Source organism: Dasypus novemcinctus, chromosome 18 (assembly GCF_030445035.2).
Source record: "Dasypus novemcinctus isolate mDasNov1 chromosome 18, mDasNov1.1.hap2, whole genome shotgun sequence".
Lineage (NCBI taxonomy): Eukaryota > Metazoa > Chordata > Mammalia > Cingulata > Dasypodidae > Dasypus > Dasypus novemcinctus.
Genome location: NC_080690.1, coordinates 20,881,982 through 20,908,129, shown reverse-complemented (window position 1 = coordinate 20,908,129; position 26,148 = coordinate 20,881,982). Strand labels below are relative to the sequence as shown.

The 26,148-nt window shown below is 39.7% G+C and overlaps 1 protein-coding gene and 1 non-coding gene across 2 annotated transcripts in view; one reads left to right on the top strand and one right to left on the bottom strand.

Annotated features, from left to right (window-relative positions):
• The window catches only part of SNTB2 (syntrophin beta 2), a 129,561-nt gene that overhangs the window by 931 nt on the left and 102,482 nt on the right, over positions 1-26,148 (top strand). The gene's annotated exons all lie outside the window — the stretch shown is intronic.
• On the bottom strand, positions 10,963-11,068 carry LOC111766474 (U6 spliceosomal RNA). Its single transcript, XR_002798516.1, has one exon. It is a non-coding gene; the product is annotated as a U6 spliceosomal RNA (small nuclear RNA).

Here is a 26,148-nt window from a genome sequence, read left to right as displayed (position 1 = left end):
AGGAGCGCCGGGTTGGCGCTTTCTTCATTCACCTCTGGCTCCCTGGGGCGGGCGAGTCTGTTTAAAAAAAAAAAAAAAAAATCCGTCCTCACTGATGCCAGCAGTATGCTTGGGCAAACCACCAAAACGCCGGTTAATTTATGGGAATTTAACCCATCACTGGCTCTCCACAATAACCGAAGGAGATCATAGCACTTCGTTGAGGCCAGAAAGCTGAAACAGCAAGTTTGTGTGGTTAATGAGCCGTGTTTAACAGTGGAGGCTCACGTATTTGAACATTTACAGCCAAGGAGATTTTTGCCCCTTTTGCCAGAGACCGGTGCCAGGTTCCAACCCTTCGCCGGCGTGCTGCTTCAAGACTATTAAGCTTTTCCTAAGACACTTGAAATGGTAAATCACAAGCTATGGGATTGTTCTTTTTACCTTAGGTGTATATGTGATCTGTAACCTGCATTTTTTATGATGCATTTAGGGAAATAGGCAATGTTAATTATCATCTCCTCTAAGGACTAATGCATGTTAAGGGCTAATAAGAGTATTGTAAATGTCATCTGAAAACCCAAGTGCTTCCTTCAGAAATTTTTGCACGATTGCATTCTTTCTCTGGAGATTCAGTCGTTTAAGAAATATTTATCAGCGGTCTATGTAGAAAAGAGTATTAAAGAAAGTAGGCGAGGCGCCGATGTGCCTCGGTGGTGGAGCGCCGGCTTCCCATGTAAGAGGTACGGGTTCAATCCCTGGCCCCGGTACCTTTAAAAAGGAGAAAGAAGTGGATGGTGCTGTCCCCTGCTTGGCCTCTAGTTGAGGAAATGGTAGGGGGAAAATGCAAAACAACTCTTGATTATGTAGTGAAAACTATAAGTGTCAAGGGAATGCAGAATTAGGAAGTAGTTAGTGGAAATGGGGATTAGTCAGGGAGGACTTTTTCAGGCAGCAGAATCTTGAGCCAGGTCTCCAAGGAAGTCATGGACTTAGGCAGAGATGAGTCAGGAGAGTATTCCCGGCAGAGGAACTGGAGGAAAGAGGTGGGCGTGGATACTGAACCATCAGACTAAGAGGTTAGAAGTCTGACTTTGGAAACGGATTTTCATTTTTCTCCAGCTCTGCTTGGGAATATTTGAAAAAATATTAGTGTGCAAGTCAGTAATTTACTGTGCCCCAATTGTGAAATTAAAGGGTCCTACCGTTGTAATATCCTATTTTTAAATCCTGTTTATATTTCACTTATAGGTGGGGCTAGACACTGCTCAGAAATTAGTGTTAAAAAAGAAGTTAAATTATAGGTTGTGGCTTGAGCAGTGTGTGGGTAAGACTTTTTTTTTTTTTTTTAAATTTTAAATGTGTTCCTTGAAATTGGTCTAGCTAAGCATTTGGTTATAAAGTCTTAGAGCCAGAATATTAAATTTAGTACTATGTATGTAGTACTCAGTGGTGGCAGGCAGACAATTAAACCTTTACAAGATAGCTAAAAAAACCCAGAACAACAAGAAGACCTTTTTTTAGATATAGTTTGAACCTGGTTTTCATACAAGTAAAATGAAAACCATCTAGAAAATGCTATGCAGTATTCTTTAGCCTAAAACAGGCACATGTACTTTTAGAAAGAGGATGTGCAAATGGGAGCATAATAACATATTTATTGAATGCTTTTTTACCTAATACACAGGTTCTACTTTATTTTCCCATTTGGTAAAAGACAGTTTTTGTCTCTATAGATATAAGTCAATATGGTGGGTTTATGGCATTTCATTTTAAGCTAGGAGTATAAAACATAAAAGTACTCAAAATATGCAAAATCGCTGAAAACAGTGATTTAACTGAAACAATGTTTTAAAATGGAGACCTGGTGTCCCTTTCTGGTAGGCCAATTTTAAAGGATAGATTTTATGTTTGACCCTTAACATTTTCAAACTGTATTGTCCTTCCAATTAGATGTCCCAAACTTGGAAAAACTGCTTTCACGTAGCACAGTGATGTTCTTTTGTGATGTGGGCAGGGAATTTCGAGCATGTCCTTCCACCCCCATGCCCTGTCTCTGGTTGCCTGTGCTTAGGGAACTGAGCAAAAGGTTCCCATTTTGTCCTGTGATTTATAGAGATTGTTCATTAATTAATTCATCAATCATTTATTCAAAATCCTTCATATGCCAGAGACACTTGACTCCTCCAAGAATCTTAGAATTGAAATAAGAAAGAGAACTGAGTAAATTAATATAGTAAAGGATTATAAGTGCTACTCTAAAGGTCTGGAGAGGGCAGAGCACAAAGGAAGAGGAGTTCTACGTAGGTCTTCAGTGGGAATCAGGTTGAGGATGTCCTGGTAAAGGTTAACAGAGAAGTTGAAGCTTGAAGTGAGCTGTGCCCTAGAAGAGAGAGTTGTACCAGTAAAGACACAGAAGTACAAGAGATTAAGAAATTATTCTGCCTGGTAAGGGAAGAATATGAGTAAGGACTTTGCGGTTAGACAGACCTAGGTTTGTTTCTGGCTGCGCCATTTATGTTATGCCTGGGCAAATTACGCAACCTTGCTCAGCCTTGGTTTCCTCATCTGTAAAATGAAGTAGTAATAATACCTCCCCCAAAGGGTTTTAATTCATTTGATAACAATTTACATACCTGATACTTTTTGAGGACTAGGAATACAGCAGTGAACAAAATTTTTAGAAGTCTGAATGAGTAAGGTAGCACTAGGTCATGAAACAAAGATGAGCCAGGAGAGCAAATTGTTAAAACACAGGGCTCCATTTTACCTGTAAAGAAACACAGGGTAAGAATAAAACTTGCCAGTAAGTTTGTACTTGTAGCTTTGGCTAGTGACTGTTATACTGATATGAAGACATACCGGTAAGATAGCCTTCATATTAATAATGCAGGTTGTAAACATAAAGGGGTGACTACTCCTCTCTCACATGTTGTATGTTGAATTTACTGTGTCCTTTGTGCTAGAAATAGGTATATCCAGAAAGCTTCTAGAATTTATATTGTTAAGGCTATGAAATTAAATGAACATGAATTAAACTACACCTAAAAAAATATTTCAGAGGCATACAGGAGAAATAGTATAAAATGTCCAGCTTGAGGTTTGATATTTGAGGAAAATCAATATTTTTGAAGCAGTTCTTGCTGGAATAATGTTGAAAATTAATGTTTTATTGCCTAAATATGATTCTAAAAGTACTGTTAGTAAATCTGCTTTAAAGAAACAAACAAAACACAAAAAAACATTAACTGCATAGAGGAGGTGACCTGGCATAAAACTTAAGAATTGAAAATCTTTTTTGTATGTAGAATGGTTTGAAATTTTGAGTGTCATATGTAATAGGACTCTTTGAGGACATATAACAAAGGTACATATCAGGGAACAGGTAACAAATACTATTTTCAGGATGCTAAGTTGAAGAAGCTAGTCTGGATTCCTTTGCTACCACTTAATTGTATGTTGGACAAGTTGAGAGTCCCCTAGAGAAAACATTTTACATTTTGAGACTTTGCATGTGTGTTCATTAATTTGACTCTTAAAGAACATAGAAATTGTCAGAATGTTTGTGTTTTTGTGTTTCTTTTTGTTTAAATAGCCTCTTCATTACACTAGAATGATTAAATATGCTTATTTGAAAAGCAGTGTCTTTGTAATCAGACTATTTCTTATGATTCCCCTTCAAGTTAAAATATGCCCCTGAAATTATTATTACCAAAATATATGAGTTGATTGATTCTAACTCAGATTGGCTCTGAAAATTCTAAGAATATTTTCAGGGACTGTAGCCAGGTTTTAGTTTAGTTCTCAAGGATAACTTTGACCTATGTGTTCCCTACTGTGTAGTCTTTCTTATAAAGGTTACTCTACTTTTTAAAAAAATTAATTAATTAATTTAAAAAATTTCTCTCCCCTTCACCCCCAAACCCCCTGTTGTCTGCTCTTTGTGTCCATTTGCTGCGTGCGTGTTCTTCTTTGTCCGCTTCTGTTGTTGTCAGCGGCATGGGAATCTGTGGTTTTTTTCCTGTTGCGTCATCTTGTGTGTCAGCTCTCTGTGTGTGCGGCGCCATTCTGGGCAGGCTGCACTTTCTTTCTCGCTGGGCGGCTCTCCTTACGGGCTCACTCCTTGCCCATAGGGCTCCGGTACGTGGGGACACCCCTGCGTGGCAGGGCACTCCTTGCGTGCATCAGCACTTCGCATGGGCCAGCTCCACATGGGTCAAGGAGGCCTGGGGTTTGAACCACGGATTTCCCATGTGGTAGACGGATGCCCTATCCACTGGGCCAAGTCCACTTCCCAGGTTACTTTACTTTGTGACCAAATGTGTGCCTTTGTACATACGGACTAAGGTACAGTCTGTACTATGGTACAGTGTTCTCTGTTCTGACCTGACTAACTGTTCAAGGTTCCAGTCAGTGTCCTTGGCTGAACTGGTGCTCCATCCTAACTGAAGAACAAGAAATGCCACTAGCTTGGCTTTTCTACTTAATAGCATAATAGTGCCTTACATTTTTATCAAGATTTGTGTTTATGCATTTTATCTATATTTTGTCATTTGATCTTTACACAGTCCTTTGAAATGGGTGAGCTGGTTTACCTCTGTTTTACAGATGAGGTTCGACTGAGGTTAAGTGACTCACTCAAGTTCTCTTAAAATAAGATTTATTTATCACCTCCTCCCCGCCCCCCATTGTTTTGTGCTCACTGTCTACTCTCTATGTGTTCTTCTGTGTCTGCTTGTCTTCTCTTTAGGTGGCACTGGGAACCAATCCTGGACCATTTGGAGTGGGAGAGAGGTGCTCAATCTCTTGCGCCACCTCTGCTTCCTGGTCTACTACATCTCTTATTGTCTCTTCTCTGCGTCTCTTTTTGTTGTGTCATCTTGTTGCGCCAGCACTCTGCGCAGGCCAGCACTCAGTGTGAGCCAGTACTCTTAACATGCCGCGCAGGCCAGCTTGCCTTTTCACCAGGAGGCCCCAGGAATCGAACCTTGGACCTCCTATATGGTAGACAGGAGCCCAATCACTTGAGCCATATCCGTTGCCCTGTCTTGATTTTTAGGTGAGAAATTTTAATATTTCCTTTCGGCAAGAGGAAGACTCTTACCAGGAATTTTCTTTTTTTTTTTAATATAAAGTTTCATCTTATAGATAAGGAGTTAAAGTCGAGAGAGGTTAAGTGACATGTTTAGGGTCACCTGATGATTAAATGGTAAAACTTGGACTAAAATCCAGTGCAAAGCTTTCTCCCCTGTACCATGCTATCCACAACCAGTCAGTTATTTAAGCATCATGTTGCAGTGTGCTGTGCAAGATCAGTGTGCAAAGAAGTTGAAGATGGTCCCTGGCATCAAAGAACTTCAAGTTAAATTGGGGGAGCGAAATCACTACATAGGGAAAAGTTGCTTTAAGAGTTCTGTGAAAGGTATGACCAATGGGGAATGGAAGAGTTGAGTGTGAATTCATTGGGAAAGGAGTACTGATTCTGAGGCTTGAAGGCCAGATTGTTTTTCTGTAGATGGAAGACAGTCCAAGTTGAGGGATAACATAAGCAAAAGCCAAAATGAGAATGATATATGATAGGGAAGTGAGGCAAATGGCTAATTGGAATGTACTTGGGGAGTGAAAATAAAGTTGGGTAGACAGATTAGAGGCAGATTATGAAAGGGCTTGAAAACCAGCCGGGGGGAAGCAGACTTGGTCCAGTGGTTAGGGCGTCCGTCTACCACATAAGAGGTCTGCGGTTCAAACCCCTGGCCTCCTTGACCCATGTGGAGCTGGCCCATGTGCAGTACTGATGTGTGCAAGGAGTGCCCTGCCACACAGAGGTGCCCCCACATAGGGGAGCCCCACACGCAAGGAGTGCGCCCCGTAAGGAGAGCCGCCCAGAGCGAAAGAAAGTGCAGCCTGCCCAGGAATGGCACCGCACACACGGAGAGCTGACACAACAAGATAACGCAACAAAAAGAAACACAGATTCCCTTGCCGCTGACAAGAGAAGCAGACAAAGAACATGCAGCAAATAGACACAGAGAACAGACAACTGGGGCGGGGGAGGGGGAGAGGGGAGGTGGAAAGGGGAGAGAGATTTAAAAAAAAAGAAAGCCAGCCAGAAAAATTTGGACATTTTCATTCTGTTAATCAGTATTTATTAAGTACCTACTGCAAACAAATTGTCGTAGATGCTTAGAAGTCAGAGTTGACATAGGTTAGCAAGGAAATACTTATGGCATGTTGTGCTAAGACCTTTAAGAAAGGTGAGATCATTGTTACCTGTAAGCAGAGGTAGAAGAGCAAAGGATAGAACATGTCAAAGGTAAAAAAGTGATAATTAACTGGTGTGTTGAGAGAAGTAATTCAGGATGGTTAAAGTATAGGAAGTGTATACCAGGAGAGCAGGCTGGAAATGTATGAGCTTGGGCCAGATCACAAAGGGCCTGTGTGCAATGCCAAGCAAAGGTCTTTAAGTGCGGTTTATATTTATTTATTTAATCTGAAAGAAACACAAGTTGAGGTTTATTAATATTTAATATATAGTTAATTCTGCTTCTCTCATTCTGTGTAAGATGGTGCTGGGACACATTCATAGTACAAGGTGATGTCCTGAGGGGAGAGTGGAAGCTTCACAAAGCAGAGGGGTTGATGGTGGTGACCTTACCAATTATCATATTGTAATTTATTTCAGTTTACTTGAGCTTGGTTGAGTGGATGTATGGTATGTTATATGCTTTTAATTAAATTAATCTTCACAAATGAACAAGTGGCTTAAAGATTTGCACAAAAGAAACTACAGGTAATCTGTCAAGAATTCAGCCTAAACAGTGAAATTGTTGAGACTATCTGAAAGGCGAATTTATATACATTATCATTAATAATGAACTTTACCTTAAGAGTATGTTGTGGGGGGGAGCAGACTTGGCTCAAGGGTTAGAGCGTCCACCTACCACATGGGAGGTCCGTGGTTCAAACCCCCGTCCTCCTTGACCCATGTGGAGCTGGCCCACGTGCAGTGCTTATGCGTGCAAGGAGTGCCATGCCACTCAGGCGTGTCCCCCATGTAGGGGAGCCCCACGCGCAAGGAGTGCACCCTCTAAGGAGAGCCTCCCAGCATGAAGGAAAGTGCAGCCTGCTCAGGAGTGGCACTGCACACATGGAGAGATGACGCAGCAAGATGACAACGGGGCAGGGAAGGGGAGAGAAATAAATTTTGAAAAAAGAGTATATTGTGGAAAGTGGATGTGGCTCAACCGATAGAGCGTCTGCCTACCATGTAGGAGGTCCAGGGTTCGATACCCAGGGCCTCTTGGCCCGTGTGGTGAGCTGGCCCATGCTCAGTGCTGCCACGCACAAGGAGTGCTGTGCTACTCAGGGGTGTTCCCCGCGTAGGGGAGCCCCACGCGCAAGGAGTGTGCCCTGCAAGGAGAGCTGCCCCACGCAAAAACAGCACAGCCCGCCCAGGAGTGGCACCACACACATGGAGAGCTGACACAGCAAGATGATGCAATCATAACAAAAAAGAGACACAGATTCCTGGTGCCATCTGACAAGAATGCAGGCGGACACAGAAAAACACCCAGCGAATGGACACAGAGAACAGACAACTGGGGGTGGGGGATAAATAAATCTTTTTAAAAAAAGAATATATTGTACTTTGAGTCATTTAGTAGTTAATGATGACTTAATGGGGGATATTGTGTAGAGTATTTATGTAATCTTTATCTCATCCTTAATTTCCATATTTTATGTTACATAAGATATATGCATTAATAAATTATCATAGATTGAGGATATATGCTTAAATTTTACTGACAGATATATCAAAAGTTTTAAAGACTGCTGCTATAGGCCTGGGGAGTTGTATAAAGGAGATAAAAACTAAATGATGAATTTGTTTGGTGGTGAGAGAGAGACATGGAGTAAAGCCCCCAGTTCTCTAGCTTGGGAAACTGTGTAGACTGAAACCAAACTGAACAGAGGAGGAACTAATTTTCAGGGTGAAAATAAGGAGTTTGATTTGGGCCATGGTTGCCTGTATACTATCCAGGAGGAAGTACAGGTCAAGAGAAATGTCAGAACTACGGTGAAGATTTATGAGCTATCAGGTGGCAATGATAATTGAAACCATGGTTGTAGATACAGTCATCAAAAGGGAGCACAGATTAAAAAGAGAAGTAGGACAGAACTGTGTAGAATCCCATCATTAAAGACGGGTAGAGGAAGAGGAATCTGGAAAGAAATGGTTGGAGTTGTGGGAGAGTCTAGAGAAAATGGTATAGTAGAAGTCAGGAAGGCAAGAGTTTCAAGGAGGGAGTGATCAGCATCTTCAGATACTACAAAAGCCAATAAAGTTGAGAACTAAAAAGAGTCCGTTGGATTTGTTAACCAGAGAACAAGATTATTGTGGAGTTCTCAGTAAGAGCTGTTTCAGCAGAGTGATGGAGCAAAATGCAAGTGAGTAGACTGAGCTCTAAATAAGTTTCTCAGCAAAATAAAAGAATCAGAGGTGTTAGCATTAAATGAAGCTTCCAAGGAAGGTTTTATTTTTATGGTTGTTTTTCATTTTATTTTGTTTTGAATGGGGAATAATGGGAGCCTATTTGTATAGGAAGGAGATAGGGCCAACAAATGGGGAGAGGTTGAAGAGACAAGAGAGGAAAAAACTGATGCAATCCGTAGTTGAGCCAGGAAGTGACATGATGAGAACAGAATTTTGGGTTGGCAGCAGTGAATGCTCTGCGTGCAATGCAAAGAGGAAAGACCAAAGGTGGGAAAAACCACAGCTGTTGTAATCTAAAAAGTAATCTAAACCAGAGGTGTAAAAGGGCCTTCATTGGGGGTGGGGTAAGTTGGCAGTAGAAATAGAGATGAAGACTCAGTTAAGAAATACTCTAAAGCAGCTATTTCTGTAACACAGTAGTAACTTCTAGGGACATTTTTCTATCTAGGCATCATCCTTCTGACTGCCCCTGTACGCAAAGATTTGATACTTGTGGAGAATCTCTGTGGCATGAGCCTCTGTTACTAGCATAGTAATTTGAGCCCTCTGAAATATTAGGGTGGAAAACTGAGAGCCACTATTTTAAAGGAAGAAATGACAGGGTATGGTGATAGAAAGGGATATAGTGAATTAGCCCTGAGATTTCTCTCCAAGGACAGTAGAAGAATGATTTTAAGTGAAAAAAATAGGAATTGAGAAAGAATTAAACCATTAAGCTTTGTTATAAAGCACTAATACAGTGTAACTTTCTGCTGGCTGTGAGGATTGAGAAAATTTTTAGTTTATAAACATTATATCTGGTCACAGAGAAAGACAGCATATTCTTCCTTTTAAAGGTCTTTTTTCTGGGTTAGAGAAAGGAAATTTTGGCCTCCTTTGGAAAATGAATGATGTGTTCCTGTCTATTTTGTGTCTAGAGAAATACAATTGATTTAGTTCCTTTATTTAAGGGTTCTTGTGAAGAGCATGTGCCATTTCCCCTTCAAAATTTTTGGTGCAAATACGCAACTCATGAAATAACTTTGTATGTTAAAAAAGTGTCAGTGATTGTGGAGTCAGTAGATTTGCCTCTTTGGACAGAATAGAAAAGTTGCAGAGCTCAAATTTTGTTTCATTTTTATTTATCTATGATCTGGCTCCCATGACATCACTAGAATGCTTTCACATAAAACTAGTTACTAATATTTGAAGTGCTGATTTTTTTTTATTACTTTGACTTTAATGTAACATTTTTCCTTCTCCTAACTTCTGACCCTCTTGTTTTTAAATTTGTAAAATATTTAGAAGGCTTTATGAAACATAAGCTTAATGGAAGCAATGAGAAATTTGAGGTAGCATGTATTTCAATTTAATCTGTCATGTAATATAAAATGTTATACCTCATATTTGGAAAACAAAGTTTTTATTTTTCATTGAAAAAGACTCCGAAAAAGTATAGAATTTAATTTTTTAAATTTTAGTGAAATGAGTTGAGATCAAACTATCAAAAATTTTTGAAAAAGAAAAGGAAAGAGTTTTATTTGAGTTTTTTTTTGTTTCAGTATACAAAAACCTATTCATACCATTTCACATAAAAGGGTGGGGGCATGGTACAGGAACAGACAGTTCTCTGGAATCCAGGAAAAGCTGAGTAGCTAGGTCTCAGGAATGGCAGGAACCAAAATAAGCAGTGCTGAGGGCCATAGTTCTCTCACTCTTTCATTTTTTCTTATCTCAGAGCTTCTCTTTTTCTCTGAGCATACCTTTTGCAAAAGCTACATTCTAGTCCTTTTATGGTTTCAGTTTTTACATTTAACTCTTTAATCTTCCTAGAATTTATTTTGGCATGTGGTATGCACTAGAGATTTAACTTTATTTTTCCAAATAGTTAACTGATTGTCACAGCATTATTTGTCAAATAATCCTCTTATGTGCTTAATCTGATAGCTTGGTAGTGGTGTGGATAGCTGTGTGGGGAATGATGCCAAAGCTGTATCTGGGTTCAACAGGAAAGAGTGCTGTGATTAGTGATGTCTGCAGTGATTATGTCAGGGAAGGGGTATAGTACGCATACTACGTATTTGCCACCCTAGGAATGGCCTGTCCTGTCTCATTGACTTGAAATGCACCTTTTTTTTTTGTATACTTAATTTCATTTTTTTTAAGGGTACCAGGGCTGGGGATTCAACCCAGGACCTTGTATGTGGGAAGCCAGTGCCCAACTACTGAGCTACACCAGCTCCCTGTACTTAATTTTTATATTCTGGGATCTGACTCTGGATTTTCTATTATATTCTATGAGTGTTTTGTAACAAACCACACTCTATATTATAGCCTAACATTCAATATCTGGTATTTCAAGTGGACTATACCAGCCAAGAAAAATTTGAAAAATAACAAAAGATCTTTGAAATTTTTCTTGGCTTGAATAGTTCACTTATTTCTCCAGATAAATAATGAAATGATTTTATCAGTCTTTTAGAAAAATCCTTTGGGTTGTTTTTTGTTTTTTTTTAATGCAACACTTCACGAATTTGCATGTCATCCTTGCACAGGGGGGCCTTGCTAATCCCAGTAACATTCCAATTTTAGTGTATATGCTGCCGAAATGAGCACAGTCCTTTGGGATTTTGATTGAAATTATATTAGATCCATAAATTGCTTTGGAGAAAATTAATGACTTTGTAATATCTCTCAACCATTCCACTAAAAATATTCAACCATTCCACCAAAAATAATATTCCAGCCATGTTCCACTCATTAGCCAGGTCTAGAAAGGATATGGAACCCCAATAGGCCAAAAGTGGGGGAGAGTTAGTTCACATTTGGACATCCCCTGATTGTCCACAAAGGACAGTCAGGTGATGTTATCAGAAGAAAAGGGAACGGATGCCAAGCAGACATAAACAATGGATATCCACTTCATTGTTCTAAAGACAGAAGATGCTGATAAAGATTAAGTGGAGACTAAATACCGTATTAGTTAAGAGATTTAGAAACTTTATTTAGACAGCTATAAAAGGAAAGCCACAATAAATTTACTTCTGTGCAGGTGAGCTAATTGGAGCTGTTCAAAAACTCTTGGCATTCTTGTGGAATTTATCTCAGATATGCAAGGGTGGTTCAACATATGAATACAACACATCAGAATGAAGGGGAAAGAAACCGCAAAACTCAGTTGACACAGAAAAGGCGTTTAACAAAATCCAGCACCAATTCTTGATAAAAACACTTAGAAAACTAGGAATAATAGGAAACTTCCTCAACGTGATAAAGGACATCTATGAAAAACTCATAGCTAACATCATATTCAATGGTAAAACACTGAAAGCTTTTCTTCTAAGATCAGGAATAACACAAGGATGCCCCTGTCACCACTGTTACTCAATATTGTCCTGGAAATTCTAGCTAAGGCAATTAGGGAAGAAAAAGAAATAAAAGGTATCCAGATTAAAAAGGGAAAAAGTGAAAGCTTTCCTATTTGCAGATGACATGATCCTGTATACAGAAAAGCCTGAAAAACCCACAAAAGAACTACTGGAACTAATAAATGAATTCAACAAAGTAGCAGAATACAAAATCAACATGCAAAAATCAGTAAAATAATTTGAGGAAGAAACCAAGGAAAAAGTCCTTTTACAATAGCAATGAAAAAAATTGAATATCTAGGAATATATCTATCCAAAGATGTAAAGGACATGAACACAAAACTATAAGACATTGCTGAAGGAACTTAAAGAAGACCTAAATAAATGGAAAGACATCCCATGTTCATGGATCAGAAGATCAAATATTGTTATGATGTCAATTCTACCCAAAGCGATTTACAGATTCAACAAAATTCCAACAGAGGTGGAGAAGGCAGTCATCAAATTTACATGGAAGGGTAAGGGGCTCCAAACAGCCAAAGCCATCTTGAAAAAGAAGAATGAAGTTGGAGGATTCATACTTTCCGATCTTAAATTTTATTACAAAGCCACAGTAGTCAAAACCACATGGTACAAGGGCAGACATATGGACCAATGGAATGAAATTGAGAATTCAGAAATCAACCTGCACATTTATGGCCCGCAGATTTGACAAGCGTGCCAAGTCTACTCAGGGGGAAAGAATAGTCTCTTCAACAAATGGTGCTGGGAAAACTGAATATCCATGTGCAAAAGAATGATAGTGGACCCCTAACTTATACGTTATACAAAATTCAACTCAGAATGGACCAAAGACCTAAATAGAAGAAGTAGAACTATCCAACTCCTAAAAGAAAATGTAGGGAAGCGTCTTCAGGTCCTTGTGTTAGGCAGTGGTTTCTTAGACTTTGTACCCAGAGGACAAGCAATCAAAGAAAAAATAGATAAATGGATCCTCATCAAAATTAAAAACTTTTGTGTATCAAAGGACTGTATCACTAAAATAAAAAGACAGCCTATACAATGGAAGAAAATATCTGGAAATCACATATCTGATAAGGATTTTTTATCCAGAATATATAAAGAAACCCTACAACTCAGCAACAGAAAGACAATCCAGTTTTAAAATGGGCAAAAGACTTGAATAGACATTTCTACAAAGAAGATATACAAGTAGCCAAAAAGTGCATGAAAAGATGCTCAACACCATCAGCCATTAGGGAATTGCAAATCAAAACCACAAAGAGATTTAGAACAGTTTGTGTTTAAAAACTAGCAAGTCAGCACAGAAGAGGAGAGAACTTCGCTGTTTTTGATCCTGTGACCCTGGGGAAAGATGAACCATTTGCCTGATAGCTTATAGACACTGTTGGGAAGAGAGCCGAGATTGATATATTAATAGAAAGCCTAGAAACAAGCCCTAACCAGGAGAGAGAGGACTGGAAGTCCGGGAAGAAAATGAGAGACCAGGTGACATCAACAGCCATATTGCTTCAACACGTGGCAACTGACTTTGGTTCTTTGTCTTTCTGTCTCACCCTCCTGGGAGTTGTGAAGCACTGTCCTGGTCTGCTGACCCCCAGAGCAGGTCCCTCAGATAGCCTTTGGCTCTTTCTCTGTTGTTTTTCTGAGAGGGTTAAGCACTGCCTGCCTAATTTGATGCCATCTTCCCACAGCCAATTTTGTTGGGTTTGACAGGGCATATAATGGCCTGTGTCTGTCATTACAGTGTGGTGCAGGACAATTCCAATGTCCCAAAAATGCCCCATGTTGCACCTGTTCTTCCCTCTCCCTGCCTTTGGAGCCTCTGCCTTTGTATCAATGTTAACAGGTTCTTCCATTGCTAGAATAATAATAGGTCTACTTTAGTCCGTGGTTGCAGTCCTGCCTTATGTTTGTTCATTCCTTAGGCTTGGGAATTTTGGGGTGGTGATGCCCAGTCTGTGTCTGATTGAGAGGAGGCTTAGATCTCATGGGGCAAGTAGATGGAGCTATCTTGCTTGCAATCGTGGATATTCTCTGTTCTTGTTGGTTGTCCTGGGTGAGTCCAGTTAAATGAAGACTGGGTGTTGCAACTCTGCTGAATTTCAGGGCTCTATTGGCATATGCGCAGACTGGGGATTTAGTTCTCTGGGACATACTTTTAACAGTATAGTTCTAATTGTGGGTTTGAGTAGGAGGGGCAGAGGAGCCATGTGTAGGGAAGTTGTGTCTGGGTCTGGCTCTGTTGCATTGGGGAGCATGTATTCCAAGGTGAGGCCCACTTGACAGGGTGCAAATTCCTGAAGTTGTCTGCCTTGCCTATGGTGTCTGGATGTCTCTGGAATCCCCAGGGGGGCCCAGCTGTTTGAGGCTCTGCTTGCTGTGGCAATCAATGAGATCCTGCTGAGATATGCATGAGCATGACCTCTGGGGTGAGCTCCTGACTCACTTTGAAATCTCTTAACCATAAAAACTCATTTGTATTTAATATTTCCCCCTTTTGGTCAGGGTCTCTTTCCAGATGCATTGCTGATTGGCACTTGGTAATGACCCTTGGTGCCAGGGATGCGTGTGGGCTTCATGTCCTGTGGCAGGTGGGGGGGCCAGTTAATCGTTTATATGCTGAGTGCTGAGTCTGGCTTGTAGTGAGGCCACATTTGAGTAGTGGGGAGGGTTTCAGAAGGTAACTCTTAGGCAATGTGTAATGCTAGGCTGTTTTACTTTCACAAGAACAAGGTTCATGGGTGTGGCCATCAATGTCAAGGGCCTGGTGTGGTGGTCTGTCCTCTTTCACTGGACACTGCCAACGTGCTCAGGGGATTCTTGCTGCTCCGTTGGAGAGTGTGGCAGGGCTTCCCAAGATGGGACTTCAATATTCTCTCAGTAGTTGTTGTTATGTGACTCTCCACCCACCAAAACGACATCCCATGACCACTTGAATATATTCCTGGCTGTGGAGGCAGGTCCCTGGTGTAGTCCTCCTCATGCATCCTCCCCTCACTGATGGCCTGTGCCAGGGGTCCTCCCCTGCCACAGTGGTGGCCCTTCTGTGGTCTGGAACCTTTGTTCCCAGGAACAAAGCCAAGGGAATGGGCAGGTAAAAATAAAAAGAAATGAAATAATAACAAATAACAGGTAAAATACAAAAATAAAAAGTTCTTTAAAAAGCTAGCAAGTCTAAAGACTAACAGGATTTATTATCATGATTGGCTTAATGTGTAGGAAATTGTGCTCTGGATTCTGTGTTGTTGCATCTGTCTAGAGGTTATCCCATTAATGTTTCTCAGTCTTTGCCTCTGATTTTTCGTACAGGGCACAGAGAGATAGCTGTATGTAATTAATCAACTCATATTCAATGTCCATGCTCTGCTAGGCACTCTCGGAGAAATGGAAAGAAAATATGAGCCCCACAGGCCCTACTTTTAAGGAGGACTGGAAATGGGTTTATGACCACTAATGAATTATGTATAAATGAATCCAAATTATTTCATATATTACTAGTGATAGACAAATGCTGAGAGAACTTGGAGTAAAGAGCAAGTAATATTAGGAATGTGTTTTGGGGCAGATGAAAGAAGGGCAGGACATGTAATTGGGATAGAAGGTGGGGAAGATGTAGATATTCTTTGTGAGGGAATGGCATGTCTACAGGGCAAAGATGGTAACAAGCAAGTGATTTTCAAACTCTAGCAAATATGTTTGGTGAATGCCAATTTTTAAGACTCTGGAGCTTGACTTATTAATTTTAATGTTTTATTAATAATGATAAAAGTAATTTGTCACAATTTCATTTGTTATCTGGTAACTGCTTTTAATTTTTAAAAATCAGTTTTTCTTTAGGAATTATTCTAGCTGCCTTTTTTTGTTGTTGTTAGCTTTTCCCTTTTTAATATATCACTATGTTATTTTGCTTTTGGCAAACACCAATTTCAACAAAGTAGCATTCTCTAACTTATATCTACCTTTACAAATTTATGCTCAAATGAAATACAGAATGTTTCACAGCAACACTAAATGTCTTGAATTTGCCACATTATTTAGCGGTAATGGTTGACCAGTAAAGATATTTAAATTATTGCCACTGTTTTAATTTCAATAAGGGACATCTACATTTTAGAAAACTTATAGGAATATAGTCCATGTTTTAGAGCTCTAAGGATAAATATTCAGGATTGGTCCCTTCAAAGATTATTAATTACATTCTAGAATTGAAAATGCATTTATTTTTATAATGAACATAAATTAAAAGTGATTGGGAAAAAATTAAGCTGGCTCTGAGCATATAGGTAAATATACATTCTGCAAAAAACAAGGCAAGTGAATTTCTGAAAACCACTGCTCATCACAGAAGGTTTAATATTGATCTGCTTTGTCCATTTACAATCGAAAAGAGTTAATTTTTGTACTTAATTTTCTTTTAGGATACAGTAATATGACATACTCACAAGATTGATATAAAGCATTTATATTGAAAATCAGGAAACAAAATAATTAAAAATGCTGCTAAGCCCTTTTTCAGCAGCCAGGACAGGCAGGTAGTCTCAGAAAGTTTTATTCTCTGAATACATGATTGTCAGAGACTTTGAATCTAATATAAATTTTCACAAATACTTTTTAACAAGAAAAACTTTTTCCTTGCATGTTTTTTCTCTGCTTCTCCCTGAGGAGATTGTGGTTGGAAGAAAGCTGCTCTTCTTCTACCGTCTCCCCGTTTCCTCCCAGTAGTCTTTCCCCACCCCACCCCCCGCCCCCCCATCATATCCTCCTTCTTCCTCTATGCTTGTATCTGAACAAAAGTCTTTGGGATCTTTGAGGCATCTCCAACTCTTTGGATATAGTTGCAGAAACTACCTAGTTTTTCTGGTACCAAAAATTCTTAAGTTCCTACTGAAGCTTGAGAGGACAAGGTACTTTGACAAAAATACAGCAGAGCATTTCTGATAGCCAATAACTCAGTGTGACCTTAAAAAAATAATTTCAGCATTATAAACCTTATATTTTTAATCTGTTAAAAATAAGATTCCTTCCAGCCCTAACATTTTGTAATTCTAAATGTAGGATAGAGAATGGAGAGTTGTCGTTAATATAAACTCACTAATACAAATTCATGGATTGTCAGAAAATTGGAATCTAATGAAATAATTTTTAACGTTAAAAGCATTTTAAATATGATGGAATCTTTCTCTGATGATTGAGTGGGAGCCTCAAGATATGCAGTACCTTATTGTGAATTTCATTTATTGTGCTAGAGATGCACAAAAGTATCAGGAAAAGATTTTATTTCCTAGATTTTATGTTCTGCATAAATCAGCTTTTGCTCTACTATGCTTCATTATAACTAGCAACTAATCTTCCTTAGACCAACACAGGCAACATTTATTAAAGTGATCTTTTTCTCTAAGTAGAAAAGATTGAGGAAGGAGAGAAATATTAAGTTATCTAGATTGCAGTTAGTTTTGCCACTCATTTCTGTGTAACTTGAGATTTCGTCATAGTTCTTTTTTTTAAAAAAAGATTTATTTATTTATTTATTTATTTCTCTCCCCTTCCCCCCACCCCCACCCCAGTAGTCTGTTCTCTGTGTCCATATTGCTGCATGTTGTTCTTTTTGTCCACTTCTGTTGTTGTCAGCAGCACAGGAATCTGTGTCTCTTGTTACGTCATCTTGCTGTGTCAGCTCTCCGTGTGTGCGGCACCATTCCTGGGCAGGCTGCACTTTCTTTCACGCTGGGCAGCTCTCCTTATGGAGGGTGCACTCCTTGCGCGTGGGGCTCCCCTACACGGGGGACACCCCTGCGTGGCAGGGCGCTCCTTGCACACATCAGCACTGCTCATGGGCCAGCTCCACATGGATCAAGTAGGCTTGGGGTTTGAACCGCGGACCTCCCATGTGGTGGACAGACACCCTAACCACTGGGCAAGTCCGCCGCCTCTTCATTGTTCTTTAGTGAATTCGGGCAAGACTCACAATGAAGATTTGCAATCTTAATGAATATTGCACAGAAAGGCTAAAGTTCAGGAGTTAGATGCCAAACAATTCCCTCTTCCTTACTCATTTAATGTGAAAAATGAGGAGAAAGGGGGAAATTATTTACATAAATATTATGTACTTATATATGTTGGCCATTATTAAACAATTCACTCACAATTGCAAAATAGGTATTAGGTATATTTTGACAAAGTGGGGAATCAATCCCCCCGCCCCGTTGTCTGCTCTCTGTGTCCATTCACTGTGTGTTCTTCTGTGTCTGCTTGTATTCTCATTAGGCGGCTCTGGGAACTGATCCTGGGGCCTTCCAGAGTAGAAGAAAGGCGATCATTCTCTTGTGCCACCTCAGCTCCCTGATCTGCTGCTTATCTTATTACCTCTTCTCTGAGTCTCTTTTTGTTGCATCATCTTGCTGTACCAGCTCTCCACATGGGCCAGCACTCCTAAGTTGGGGCAGCACTCCTGCATGGGGCAGTACTCTGCACAGACCAGTACTCTGCATGGACCAGATTGTCACATGGGCCAGCTTGCCTTCACCAGGAGGCCCTGGGCATCGAACCCTGGACCTCCTATATGGTAGATGGGAGCCCAGTTGCTTAACCACATCCACTTCCCCATAAAATCCTTTAATACTGGTTAGTAAGGTATTCATTTTATCCTTTTGGGGGAATTTAAAATTCTTTTGAAAGGAATGCATTTTTAAGTTGGGGATAGGGGATGCTTATTTGGCTCAATGGATAGAGCATCCGCCTAACACATGGGAGGTCCAGGGTTCAAACCCAGGGCCATCTGAACCATGTGATGAGCTGACCCACACGTAGTGCTGATGCGCACAAGGAGTGCCATGCCACACAGGGGTGTCCCCCATGTAGGGGAGCCCCATGTGCAAGGAGTGCGCCCCGTAAGGAGAGCTGCCCAGGGTGAAAAAAGTGTAGCCTGCCCAGCAGTGGCACCGCACACATGGAAAGCTGACGCAGCAAGATGATGCAACAAGGAGGCACAGATTCCCGGTGCAGCTAACAAGGATACAAGTGGACACAGAAGAACGCACAGCAAATGGACACAGAGAGCAGACAACTGTGGGAGGGGGTGGGGTAGGGGAGCAAAATTAAAAAAGAAATAAATCTTAAAAAAAAAAGTTGGGATGGATAGCTATTGCTAAATCAATGGGTATTACAGGTTTGCATGCATAGTACAACTGAAAGGAATGCTAATCCTATTAGATGGTGTTTATTGTCAACAACAGCAAAACTACTCAAAAAAACAATTCTCAGATTTTCAGAAAAAAGTCTGAACAGTTATTCTAGATTTCTTTTTGGGTGGATAATAATCTTCAGTTCGATTTAAACATTATGAGCAGTCAAATTTTTTTGTGTGTGTGGTACTGGGACCCAGGGAATGAGCTTGGGACCTGATATGTGGGAAGCCGGCAGTCAAATACTGAGCCACATCGCTTCCTCTGAGTCGTTTTTTTTTGTTTGTTTGCTTGTTGTTTGTTTTTTTGTTTTTAGGAAACACCAGGGACCAAAGCCAGGACTTCCCATGTGGGAAGCAGGTGCTCATTGCTTGAGCCACATCCGCATCCTGGAGCAGTCAACTCTTAATTATTCATGTAAGATTGATCAGTTTTGCAGATTCTCTTCTTAAAATATTTAATCTTAGGTTTCTCTTGCCTTCTCAGGTTCTGGGTGGAGAGTGAATTGCTACAATCTGTTGCATTTACTATGAGAAGGAGCATTAATTTTAATATTTGCTTGATCATAATGTAATTAGAGAAGTAAAACTGCCCCACATTAAAAGTCCTGAAGATACAAATTATTTTGGGGTTGTCTGTACTTGTCCTTTCCATTAATGAGAATGGTAGAGTGAGACATACTGACCCCATAGAATTGTTTCTGACTTGTTTCTAACTTGCCACTGTTCATGCATGCCTCCTTCCATGATATTGTCCCAGCAGTGCCTCCTCAGCAATAGGAGTAAGCCGTCCAGCTGTCCTGGTCTAGAATAGGCATTGTCTGGGAGCTAAAATCAAGGCAACAACAGCTAGAGAACCAATGGTTTATTATAGTACAGGAAAAAAGCAAAATGTCCAGAAATCTGTAAGTCAACAAAGTAAGGTAATCAGGACTGCCAGGATTGCCTATTTTCTAGGGGAGGAAAAAGCACTATTGAGCAGAATATACCCAAATGAATCTATGCCAGGGATTACGTCATGTGGTAGAAATAGAATTGGTTTTAGACCTAAGCAGATCTAGAGGTTCACCATTTACAGATGTATGATGTTAGGAAACTCACTCTTTAAGCCTCAGTTTCTTTTTTAATCAAATGATTGTGAAGGTTTCATAAAGTATTTTATATAAAGTACCTTGCACATAATGGGTGTTCAAAAAATGTTAATTCCCTTCCCTTCTAGACTTAATACCTGCATGGAAAATTGCTTCAGGATTTCAGTCTGCCTATCTGGAGAAACTAGGTCAATGAGCAGCAGTAGCTGATAAGGTCCTTATTCACTTCCCTCATATATACCCTATAAATATAAACATCTGTGATATTTAACATGAGCTTTTTGCCCCAGCCTTTATGTGATCCTATACCAGAGTATCAAATTTAACATGATCTTGGCAAACTTCTTCACGTTTGAATAAACGATTACAGCCTCTGGCCCTGTGTCCTCTGTTTTCTTTGGCTAGGAGAATTTATTGTTTGCGTTCTTCCCAACTTTCAGGGGTTATAAAGGAAGCAGGAGTAACTTCTCAGATCTCCCCAGTTAGTAGGCACTATTTTCAAGCATACAAATTCCTGTCTTCTGAGAGCTTATAATGGAAGGTAGTATGATTGTTACTATACATACCAAATATAAGTGATGACTTTATGTGCTGTTGGAAATTCTAAAAATAGTGTTAACCTTTGGATTTGTGCTTTTTCTTCCCCATTGAAAACAAGTTTTTCTTAAGCCTTTCCTTGAACTGAAGGACTCTGTTATTTATTGAGAGCCTCCCCCTAATATTTTCTTATAAGCTGAACACTGGTCAGGACTCTCCTACTTTGCTTGGTGTATAAGGAAACAGGTGAACAGCATTGCTGTTCAGCTGCAGCTGCTTGCATAGGGTCACAAGGAACACCTGAAATCTTCCACTGAGCACCAGACTCATTGGGTTGTATACCACCAGGTCTTATTCCATATATGGAATTTTATTGCTTCTTAAAGAAAACATGTTGAGACAGTAGTTTCTAAGAAGACAGTCTTTACCACAATCCCTTTCATATGCAGCACCTCAGGCCTTTCCTTGCATAGATTTAAGATTCTTTTAGCCACACAAATTTTTCACAAGGACAGATGATTCATTAAGTTTGCTCTTTGGAAAGAAAGGAAATAGGTAAATTCATTACCTACCACCTAAATGAACTAACTATAGATTTAAGCTTTGGGAAACCTAAAACCTTTTTAAGAACATTTAGTCTTAAATTGAAGCAAGATATTTTCAGGTAATCTGCCAACATATGGAAATTTGCAACATCAGCCCCTTCAACAGTCCATCCCAACTGAATAGTCTGTGGCCTAAGCAAGTATTTTTCCACTCTCCAGTTTACCACATCTTTCTTGGCATCAAATTACCTTTCTACTGAATTCAAATCGTTAGTTCAACTATTGGGCTAAATTCAGTTATGGGAGTGGAAATGGAAATTATTTATTCCAGGAAATTTAATGATGTTAACTGCTGCATCATACACATATGGTTATAATATTTAGATACTAATGGCCTTGGTGTGTTTCTGAAAGTTATATTTATGACTTTAAGGGGTAGTAGAGCCCCCATAGCAAAAGGGGAGTCTTTTTTTTTTTCAATTATTTTTTATTTTTAAAGAAGATTTAGATTACATAAATGTTACATAAAAATATGAGGGATTCCCACATGTCCCACTCCCTCCCCCTCCCACACTTTCCCACATTAACAACATCCTTCATTACTGTGGTACATTTGTTACAATTGATGAGCCCATATTGAAGCATTGCTACTAACCATGGACTACAGTTTACATTATAGTTTACACTTTGTCCTGTACAATTTTGTAAGTTATGATAAAACATTCAATGGCCTGTATCTGTCATTGCAGTGTCATGAAGGACAAATCCAGTGTCCCAAAAATGCCCCTGTATTACATGTATTCTTCCCTCTACCATCCCTCAGAACCACTGGTGACCACTAGAATAATGTTAAGTCTACTTTAGTCCATTGTTCATTCCCCAGTCTTGAGGATTTTGGGATGGTGATGTCTACTCTGCTTTTAATTGAGAAGGGGCTTAGATCCCATGGGGCATGGAACTATTTTCCTTGCAGTTGCAGACACTCTCTGTTCCTCGGGATGGACATTGTCCCATCATTTCCTCGTTAGTTGTCCTGGATGAGTCCAATGAACTGGAGAGTAGGTGTTGCAACTCTGCTGAAATTTGGGTCTCAACTGGCATATGGACAGACTAAAGATTTAAGTCTCTGAGACATGTATTTATTAAGTATAATGCTAATTCTGAGCTCAAATAAAAGGGGCAGATGAGCCATGTATAGAGAACCTATAAATGAATCTAACTCTTTTATGCTGAGGAGCAAAAATTCTAAAGTAAGGCCCACTCACAGGGTCCCGAATTCCTAAGCTGTCTGCCCTGCTTATCTTTTGTTTTGTTAAGTATATACTCAGTAGTTTTGTGCGTGTGTATTTATCATAAGATCATTTAACCATTTCAGATGTAAAGTTCATAGTGCTATTTATTCTTTAGCTACTTTTTGGTATAATCTTGAAATTAAAAAATGAACATGTTAACTTGCAAAAGATTTCTAATATGACATTTCTTGTTATTTGTTTTACTTGGATTGGTAGATTAAGGCTAGAGTCAAACTTAGGATAACTGTAGATATCTTTGGAGTGGAGACCACCTCTTTACTAGATTATATGTTATTATGGGAGGACAGGAACTCTGTTGCACACATCTTAATAATGCCCTGCTCACAAGGTGGTGAAGTGTTTGGTGCATGAGACGGATCTCTGTTCTGTGTACTTTCTTTGAATTCTTTAAAAATATACATTTATTCATTATCTTGTGAAATGTGTGGTCTATGTTTTCTCTCAAGCTCTGCTTTGTAGGAAAAGGCCTTTTATAGTTTTTAGGCCACTTTTCTTTTGTATATCCACCTTGGTAATTCTTTAAGGAGGAATAATTTCTATAGCAGCCAAGGCTATTTTTCATGATGCCTGACAACCCTTAACTGATTTTTTTTTAAGATTTATATATTTATATTCATTCTTCTCCCCTTTCCCCTGTTGTCTGCTCTCTATGTCCATTTGCTGTGTGTTTTTTGCGTCCATTTGAATTATCTTGCGGCACTGGGAAACTGTGTCTCTTTTTGTTGTGTCATCTTGCTGCATCAGCTCTCTGGGTGTGTGGTGCCACTCCTGGGCGGGCTGCATTTTTTTCACGCAGGGCGGCTCTCCTAGCAGGGCACACTCCTTTCGTGTGGGGCTCCCCTACGTGGGGACACCCCTGGAGATCGAACCCTGGACCTCCCATATGGTAGATGGATGCTCTATCAGTTGAGCCACGTCCACTTCCCCTTAACTGATTATTGACAACTTTTCAAAAGCAGATTACTGCTTTTCACCTTGAACCTTACACTGTAACTTTCCCTAAATTCTTACTTTTGTGGGAATGCTCATTTCTACCTTGTCTGCCTGAAGCATCCATACTTATCTTTCAAAGATCAAGGTCTCCTATGCATACCCTTACTGATTGACCCTACCCTACACTCTCCCTGCAAAGTTGTACATTCTTTATGTTACCTTTTTACTTTGTATACTACATTTTGTATATTATTTCTATAATAATGCTTAATATACTGAGTTGCAGTTACTTGTTGATTAGTGAAATATGGTAGTGGTTACATGCATGCTCTTTCCATCTTTGCTATTTAATGGCACAGTACAAATAGTGACTTAAGATTTTTTTTCTAAGATCTCAAGTATCCTCATCTGTAAAGCTGGAGTAATGACACCTATCTCATAAAGTTCTTGTGAGGTGGGAAACGGACTTGGCCCAATGGATAGGGTGTCCATCTACCACATGGGAGGTCCCTGGTTCAAACCCTGGGCCTCCTTGACCCATGTGGAGCTGGCCCATGCGCAGTGCTGATGCGCATAAGGAGTGCCGTGCCACGCAGGGGTGTCCCCTGCGTAGGGGAGCCCCACGTGCAAGGAGTGCGCCCCGTAAGAGAGCCGCCCAGCGTGAAAGAAAGTGCAGTCTTCCCAGGAATGGTGCCACACATACAGAGAGCTGACACAACAAGATGACGCAACAAAAAGAAACACAGATTCCTGGTGCCACTGATAAGGATAGAAGTGGTCACAGAAGAACACACAGCGAATGGACGCAGAGAGCAGACAACTGGAGGGGGGGAAATAAAAAAATAAATCTTTTTAAAAAAAGTTCTTGTGAGGTAAAATGAAATTATACACATAAAGCAAAGCACTTAACTCTGTTTTGCACACAACGACCATTAAATGAGTAATGGAGATTGTGATTTCATATGTGTGTCTCTGTTATATATTGAGTTTCCTGAAGATAGGGGATTGTGTTTTATCCATCTTTTATTCTCTGTATTTTGCCTACAATAGGTTGGATCAGTAAATGCTTGTTCAATGATAACATAACTGTCCAACACCATGGGCTGTTCTAAATTTTACTGTCTTAAGCCCACTTTCTGGGGAGTTGAGCACCGGCTTCCCACATTTGAGGTCCCAGGTTCAATCCCCAGTACCTCAAAAAAGAAAAAGAGAAAAAAACTATATTAAACCCACTTTCCTTTATGTTCTTACTTCTATACTTTCTTTTCTTTCTCCTTCAACTGAATAGGCTGTACTATGAGAAATGCTGTTATTTCAGAGTTTTTGTACAGTGTGTTTTGGCTTCAGTAAATTATGTAAAACCCTAATAAACTTCTAATGTAATTTGTATTAAGGGTTGCTTACCAGTTCACTGACTTGCTTACCAGTTCACTGTAAAGTAGAAATATGCCATTGTCAATTTTAAAATAGGATTTTTTTTTAAAGATTTATTTTTTTCTCTCCCCTTCCCCCTCACCCCTCGTTGTCTCCTTTCTGTGTCCATTTGCTGTGTGTTCTTCTGTGTCTGCTTGTATTCTTGTCAGCAGCACGGGGAATTTGTGTCTTTTTGTTGCATCATCCTTCTGCGTCAGTTCTGTGTATGTGCGGTGCCACTCCTGGGCAGGCTGCACTTTTTTTGCGCTAGATGGCTCTCTTTACGGGGCGTACTCCTTGAGCATGGTGCTCCTCTATGCTGGGAATGCCCCTGCGTGGCAAGGCATTCCTTGCACACATCAGCACTGCGCATGGGCCAGCTCATCACATGGGTCAGGAGGCCCAGGGTTTGAACCTTGGACCTCCCATATGGTAGGCGGATGCTCTATCTGTTGAGCCAAATCTGCTTCCCCAGGATTTTCTTTTTTGTGTGTGTATATGTGGTATCAAAACATTTTGTTTAACCATCAAACATTTCAACAGAATACAAGTTTACGAATTACACAAACATTTTTCTCCACTGTTAAGAGTCTGTTGCTCACAAACACTAAATGAACCCTATTGTAAATAATGAACAATAATTAATAGTACAATTATTTTTAAAATCTTTCATGAATTCTAACAGATGTACCACAGTAAGATAGACAGTGAATAATAGGGTGATATATAGGAGCTCTATTTTATGCAAAATTTTTCTATAAACCTACAACTACTCCAAAAAATTTTTTTAATTAAAAAAAATGGGCTATAGTTAGTAATATTTTGACAATACTCTTTCATAACAAATGTTTCACAGTAATGCAAGGTATTGTGGTAGGGTGATATATGGAACCCCTATATGATAATATGCATGTTTTTTTGTAAGTTTATAACTTTTAGTACACACTTATTGTTTATGTATGTTCATGTATGAATGATATATTTCAATAAAATTTTACTTTAACATTTTTAAAAGAGGCTGTTGCCATTTGAATTTTCAGCTTTTATCATGGCCTTTGTGATTGGTGTGATATTCTTACATTCAAGAATGGCAGTACTGAGAGGAGCCTCTTTCCTTAGAGCCCCAGGTCTCGGTTGTGAGCTTTATCAAATGAACCCTCACAGTAGCTCTCTGGTGTGGGAGGTTGGACTCAGAAATGCACAGTGGTCATTTCTGTGCACACCCATCACATGTAATCCATCATGTTATATGATAATGGTTTTTGGGTAGAGATCTTAACTGTTTTGCACAT